Source organism: Engystomops pustulosus, chromosome 1 (assembly GCF_040894005.1).
Source record: "Engystomops pustulosus chromosome 1, aEngPut4.maternal, whole genome shotgun sequence".
NCBI lineage: Eukaryota > Metazoa > Chordata > Amphibia > Anura > Leptodactylidae > Engystomops > Engystomops pustulosus.
The window spans coordinates 19405986-19414088 of NC_092411.1; positions in this window are offsets into that span (position 1 = coordinate 19405986).

The window sequence follows — 8103 nt, forward strand, 5'->3', positions numbered from 1 at the left end:
AAGAAATACTGTGGATAGCTTCCTCATAGGCATGAAGCACTAAGATCTGGCGGGGAATGCTGGGAGCCACCGTTCTTTATAGGAACCCGGGAAGTGGGCAGCGCCAATCAGCGGCGCACTGGCCCTTTAAATCTGTGAGTGCCGGCTCGTGCGTGCTGGCCAGCCGGGATAGGAGCCGGAAAGTGGTCAGTTAAGTAAACTCGGAAAGGGGCGCCACCCCGGGTGTGCCTGCGATCCGAGACGTAGATCGCTTTGACTACCTATCTACTGGGGGGCATGTGCATATGGTACGGCTCTTAAGGAATAACATTTTAAAATATGTGGCGTTCATGGCTCTCTCTGCCAAAAAGGTTCCTGACCCCTGATCTATCTCATATCTATCTATCTATCTATCTATCTCATATCTATCTATCTATCTCATATCTATCTATCTATATCATATATATCTATCTATCTCATATCTATCTATCTATCTATCTATCTATCTCATATCTATCTATCTATCTCATATCTATCTATCTATCTATCTATCTATCTATCTATCTATCTATCTCATATCTATATATCTATCTATCCATCTCAAATCTATCTATCTATTATCTATCCATCTCATATCTATCTATCTATCTATCTATCTATCTATCTATCCATCTCATATCTATCTATCTATCTAAATGAAAAAATACAGCAGCACAATCCTTAGTAGAATAAAGTGAAACCTTTGGGCGCTATCCTACACTCTCACCAAAAAGAGTCCATGGATATCAAAAGGAAAAACGCCAGCACTCCATTGTAGTGAGACAAATGGTGTCTTATCCCCCCCATTCAGCGTTTCAGCCTTTGTCACGCAATGTGTGAGATGTTACATTCAGGTAGAAGTAGGTACAACATAGAGACATCATCAGATGAGCAATTAACATATAAACATACAAAGTGCATGATCGCCATTCATATAAAGTTATTACATACATATTATAAGTACATGCTCCGAATATCAATGTCCATAGATCCACTACAGATCCTACAATAACACAGTACAGTGTAACAAACACCTCTATGTGCCAAGACCTCCTCCTGGCAGAATAACATCGGAAGACGCTAATCGCGTCTCTAAGGCGCACATGCGCATGTCAGTGTTTATCATTACGAATAGAGGTTCTACTGCACGTGTGGCGCATGCGCATTACTAAGCAAACCCCCAGAGGGGCCATATTGGAAGAGGTCTGCCCTCTCTATCCGTAAGTATCTAAAAAAAGGCAATAGCTAGTAAGAAACTATAGCGAATTCAAGCTAACATCGCTAGATAACGTCCTAACCTGGACAATCAAGTGTGTATGGGGGCAAATAAGAAGGTAAGAAGCCATGAACGAAGGCGTCTCATATAGAAGATACCACATATACCATACAAGTCACAGATAATGGGCTAAGTAATCATCCACATGAGAATGGGGAGAAGATCAGAATCCACAGATTCAGGGTGGTTTTTAGGCAGTTTTGGGGATGTTTTTAGGTGTGCGTTTTCAGATCGAACAAAAAAACGCATGCTTTTTTGACCAGTTTGAATTAAGATGATTGGTAAAAACGGCCCATAAACGCCACATGTTTCACCACCCTAAGTGGGTCACCAGAAAGCCAACCCACCAGACTATAGTGGTATCGCCATAGGCACAGAGTTACTGGGGGCAGGCTGGCTGTATACTACTAGGGGCTGGCTGTATACTACAGGGGGCTGGCTGGCTGTATACTACAGGGGGCTGGCTGGCTGTATACTACTAAGGGCAGGCTGACTGTATACTACTAGGGGCTGGCTGGCTGGCTGTATACTATAGGGGGCTGGCTGGCTGTATACTACAGGGGGCTGGCTGGCTGTATACTACAGGGGGCTGGCTGGCTGTATACTACAGGGGGTCTGGCAGGCTGTATACTACAGGGGGGCTGGCAGGCTGTATACTACAGGGGGCTGGCTGTATACTACTAAGGGCAGGCTGACTGTATACTACTAGGGGCTGGCTGGCTGTATACTATAGGGGGCTGGCTGGCTGTATACTACAGGGGGCTGGCTGGCTGTATACTACAGGGGGGCTGGCAGGCTGTATACTACAGGGGGGCTGGCTTTGTACTACATGGGGCAGGCTGACTGTATACTACTAGGGGCTGGCAGGCTGTATACTACTGGGGGCTGGCTGGCTGTATACTACATGGGGGCTGGATGGCTGTATACTACAGGGGGCTGGATGGCTGTATACTACAGGGGGCTGGATGGCTGTATACTACTAGGGTCTGGCTGTATACTACCAGCGTCTGGCTGGCTAGCTGTATACTACTAGGGACTGGCTTGCTGTATACTACTAGGGGCTGGTTGGCTGTATACTACATGGGGCTGGCTGTATACTACATGGGGCTGGCTGGTTGTATACTACTAGGGGCTGGCAGGCTGTATACTACTGGGGGCTGGCTGTATACTACTAGGGGCTGGCTGGCTGTATACTACTAGGGGCTGGTTTGCTGTATACTACTAGGGGCTGGCTGTGTACTACTAGGGGCTGGCTTGCTGTATACTACTAGGGGCTGGCTGTATACTACATGGGGTCTGGCTGGCTGTATATTACTAGGGTCTGGCTGGTTGTATACTACATGGGGGCTGGCTGGCTGTATACTACATGGGGGCTGGCTGGCTGTATATTACTAGGGGCTGGCTGGCTGTATACTACATGGGGGCTGGCTGTATACTACATGGGGGCTGGCTGGCTGTATACTACATGGGGGCTGGCTGTATATTACTAGGGGCTGGCTGGTTGTATACTACATGGGGGCTGGCTGGCTATATACTACAAGGGGCTGGCTGTATACTACTAGGGCTGGCTGTATACTACATGGGGGCTGGCTCGCTGTATACTAGAATGGGGACAGGCTGGCTGGTTGTATACTACATGGGGGCTGGCTAGCTGTATACTACTAGGGGCTGGCTGTATACTACTAGGGGCTGACTGGCTGTGTACTACTAGGGGCTGGCTGTGTACTACTAGGGGCTGGCTGTGTACTACTAGGGGCTGGCTGTATACTACATGGGGGCTGCTTAGCTGTATACTACTAGGGCCTGGCTGGCTGTATACTACATGGGGGCTGGCAGGCTGTATACTACATGGGGGCTGGCTAGCTGTATACTACTAGGGGCTGGCTGGCTGTGTACTACTAGGAGCTGGCTGTGTACTACTAGGGGCTGGCTGTATACTACATGGGGGCTGCTTAGCTGTATACTACTAGGGCCTGGCTGGCTGTATACTACTGGGGGCTGGCAGGCTGTATACTACATGGGGGCTGGCTGTATACTACATGGGGGCTGGCAGGCTGTATACTACATGGGGGCGGACTGGCTATATACTACTGGGAGCTGGCTGGCTATGTACTACTGGGGGCTTGCTGGCTATATACTGGGTGGGGGGGGGGCTGTGACCAATGCATTAATAGTACTTATGGATAGAGAGGGCAGACCTCTTCCAATATGGCTCCTCTGGGGGTTTGTTAACTAATGCACAGTAGAACCTCTATTCGTAATGATACACACTGACATGCGCATGTGCGCCTTAGAGACGCGATTAGCCTCTTCCTATGTTATTCAGCCAGGAGGAGGTCTTGGCACATAGAGGTGTTTGTTACACTGTACTGTGTTATTGTAGGATCTGTAGTGGATCTATGGACATTGATATTCGGAGCACGTACTTATAATATGTATGTAATAACTTTATATGAATGGCGAATGTGCACTTTATATGTTTATAAGTTAATTGCTCATCTGATGATGTCACTAGGTTTTGCCTACTTATACCTGAATGTAACATCTCACACATTGCCAGACAAAGGCTGAAACGCTGCAGAGGGGGGAATAAGAACATCATTTGTCTCACTACAATGGAGTGCTGCTGTTTTTTCTATCTATCTATCTATATATCTATCTATCTCATATCTATCTATCTATCTATCTATGGAATCTACAGCTGTGAACGGTAACAGTGTGACACCTAATCTGCATTCCTGGTCGCCGGGCTTCATGTTGCTATGGGGAACATTTTGGTCGTCTTGTGACTGATCTACCCCCCTCCTTAAAGACAAAACTGTGAATGTTTTTATTGTTCATTTCTTGATTTATTTAAAGAGCTTCCAGGAATTTGAGGGAACTTTTGCAAAACTCTTCACTCTGTCCAAATTGCAGTTCCATCCAGAATATAAAATCATTTCGAAATCACAGCAGTTAATGAAAATGAGTCATTTACATTAGTTTAAGTACTCGCTGTTGCGGAAACAGGAAGTGCGGCCATCTTGGTTATATTTGAATCAACTTTATTGAAATTTCTAAGTGGTTCCATTCTGTTAACTGGTTCCATCAATATAAACTGGATTGATAGAAAGTAGAAAGTAGCCATTATACAGAGGGTACGGAAAGTATTCAGATGCCTTTACATTTTTCACTTCTTGTTTCATTGCAGCCAATTGGTGAGATCAGAAAAGTTTAATGTTAATGTGCATTCTGCCCCCACCCTGACAGAAACAAACAGAAATGTAGATATTTTTGTAAATTTATTAAACAAGAAAAACTGAAATATCACATGGTCATAAGTATTCAGACCCTTTGCTGGTGAGAGAGGTAAAGAAGAACCCCAAGATCCCAGTGGCTGAGCTCCAGAGATGCAGTAGTGGTGGGAGAAAGTTCCACCAAAATTAACTATGAGAAATAAGATTCTCTGCTCTGATGAGATGAAGATTGAACTTTTTGGTGTTAATTCTAAGCGGTGGAGAATACCAGGCGCCGCTCATCACCTGCCAAATACAATCCCAGCAGTGACACATGGGGGGCAGCATCAGGCTATGGGGGCAGGGACAGGACCACTGGGGGTAATGGAAGGAAAGATGAATACGGCCAAGTACAGAGATATCCTGGATGAGAACCTCTTCCAGATGCTCTGGACCTCTGAATGGGCCGAACCTTCCACCAAGACAATGACCCTAAGCCCAGAGCTAATAACAAATGTGCAATAAACAAAAAAGGAGAAATGGGGCTAAAGGTGGGCGCTAAACTAGCCTTAAAAAGGTGGAGTGTCTACACCAGAAATGCCAAATTTAACTGACTCGACACCAAAAGGCAAGGACGTTTTTAATGAGGATAAAAAAGCACTTACAGATTTGCATGGTACAAATAAAATCAGGCCTAAATGTCCAGAGTGATGCGTTTCGGGAGTAATCCCTTCATCTGACTTCAAAAATGGACAATTGTCATTTATCAAAAACACTTTTTGATAAAAAAATAATTAATTAAATAAAGTTAGAGTCCCCTAAACACAAACATTCCCTATACACATGTAATAAAGTAAAAAAAAAAAAAAAATCATCAAAACCCCCCCACATATTTGGTATCGCCGCTTCCGTAACAATCTGTACAATAACTCAGAAACATTATTGGAACCGTTCGGTGAATGCCGTAAAACCAAAACCCGAAAAGCCTGCCAAAAATGTAAATTTTTCATAAAATCCCTTCCCAAAAATGTTCCAAAAAGTGATCAAAAAATGTGCGCTAAAATGGTACCACTGAAAATAACAACTCAACACGTAAAAAATAAGCCCTAATCCAGCTCTGTCAACAAAAAAATATTAAAGTTATATCTCCGAAAAGATAGCGATACAAAAACAAATGAGATTTTCTTTATATTTGTTTATGTTTGTAGAATAAAGATAATATAGTATTTTTAGTGTATGGTGTACGACCCCCAAAAAATACAAAAAGAAAGTAAACTTGACAATTTTATTTTCCTCCATAAATTCAAGAGTTAAGAGAATCTCATCAATAAGCTAATGACCCACTTAAATGAATTATTTGTAAAGTGCATCTCATGTCACAAAAAATAAGCCCTTATATGTCCAAATTGCCAAAAAAATAAAGATTGTATAGCCAATAAAAAGGGACAATGCATAATCTGCTCTGAATGGCGCAGTTTCCCCTTCATGCCCTGGCGTGTGCCCATACAGCAATGATGGGTGAAAAATCGCACCTAACGTTCAAAGCCCCATAACATCCTACAAAAATCAGAGTATGTATAAAAAACCATGTCCACATAAAGAAGACATTTAGTGAATGTTGGTTATTACGTTTTTTTTGCTGTTATGACTATTTGTGGAAAAAGTAGATCATTTAGAATTTTCGAAAGTCGAGAATTTTTCCAAATTTTCACCAAATATCTGATTTTCTTATAAATAAATGCAAAACATAACACCAAAATCTTTCAACTAACATGAAGTACAATGTGTCACGAGAAAACATTTTTAAAATCACTTGGATCTGTTAAAGCGTTCCGAAGTTAACCATTTATAGTGACACAGGGCAGATTTGAAAAAATGGGTTGTGTCAGGAAGGTGAAAAGTGGCTTCGGTGTTAAGGGGTTAAAATATTATTAGTGATGGAAGTTGCAGTTTCGCCTCCAACATATATGTGAACACCGCTTAAAGGAAATCCACCATCACAATCCATCCTGATAAACCAGGGACATTACCCATAGATCCAGGCACCGGGACTGTGGTATCTTCTTATATTTGTTATTCATGGCCTCCTTTCTTCTAAAATCAACTTTTAAAATTATGGTCATGAGTTTGAAGGGCACCAGGGGGTGTTACCAGAGCCCATTCGTACTCTTCACACACAGTCTCCCTGCTCCCTCATCACTTCTCCCCTCCCTCTACCCGATACAATCTCATTGCAGCATAGGAAGTTTCAGCACAAAGTAGGAGGTGGAATTGCTCCTTGCACAGTGTAACAGTCTGTGAACCTACAGCTTATAGGGGCTCAGGTAACAACCACAGAAGTCCTTCACACTCATTAGCATAATTTTAAAAGTAGATTTTTTTTTTAGAAGGAAGGAAGACATAGATAACAAATATAAGAAGATTACCACAGTCACAGTGTCTGGATCTATGAGTAATGTCCCTGGATTATCAGGATGGATTATGATGGAAGATTTCCTTTAAGAAACACATGAAAAAAAACCACACACAAAATAACGCTTTGTCCTCACCTCCTGTACAAGCAGCCACAGAGCGGTGCTAATCATTAAAGGTTGGGGTTAAATCAAGTTCATCCTACGACCTTGTCCCAAAGCGTAGATGAAGATTGATAAATAAGGTTAATATGACAAACCAAGTATAGCGTAAAATGTGAGCGCTCAGCACAATGCCGCGTGCGTGACTCCTGCCGTATACTGTACAGTCTGGGTTATAGGCAGAATTCATCATACTGGCTAGTGAGGTCCAATGGCACACTGGTTCAGATGTGCTGCCTCTGGTTCTGTTCTGTTTCCAGATGTACAGTCAACTGTAATAGAGAATAGATCAGAGGTAAAGCTCCTCCCTCTTATCGAGTAGGCGGGACTTACCATAAAAATTAATATGGTAGCATATAAGTCACCAGCAGCACAAAATGCTGTCCCATGGTGGTCCTAGCGATCCACGTGAAAACATGTGTAGAAAGATGAGTCAAGTGGTTTTATATCTGAAACCGGGCGCAATCCAGGACCACATAAAAAAAAAATATTAAAAAAAATTATAATTACAAGGGTCTCCTGATCCTGGCGCCTGCCCAATGTTTTAGTAGTACTGCTTGTACACGAACCCATCGTGCTGTCAAACACCACGACTCGTCCAACAAAAAAAAACCCTCAGACACGTTGATGGAAAAATAAAAAGTAAAGACCCTCAGTAGTCTACTGACAGAAAAACAAGCTCAAAGTGGATAACATTACTGAGGGAACCCAAAAAGAAAAAAATAGACCATAGATCTTGGGGGGAATTCAATAATTGGGCACATTTACTTACCCGGTCCCTCAGAGTTCCCGAAAGTGCATTGTCCTACGATCATGCACTCTGCTGCGATTCACTAAGATCGTGCGCCCGATATCCTGCATGTGTCGCTTCCCCGCTCAGGTCCACCGGAGTTCACCTTCTTCTTCCTGGTGCATGTAAGTACATTGTCTTGCAACACAATTTGAAAGTTAAATCCCGCACTCAATCCAAATCAGTCCCTGTCCCAGCGGCACAAAATTGAAATCACAGGGATGTCCAACG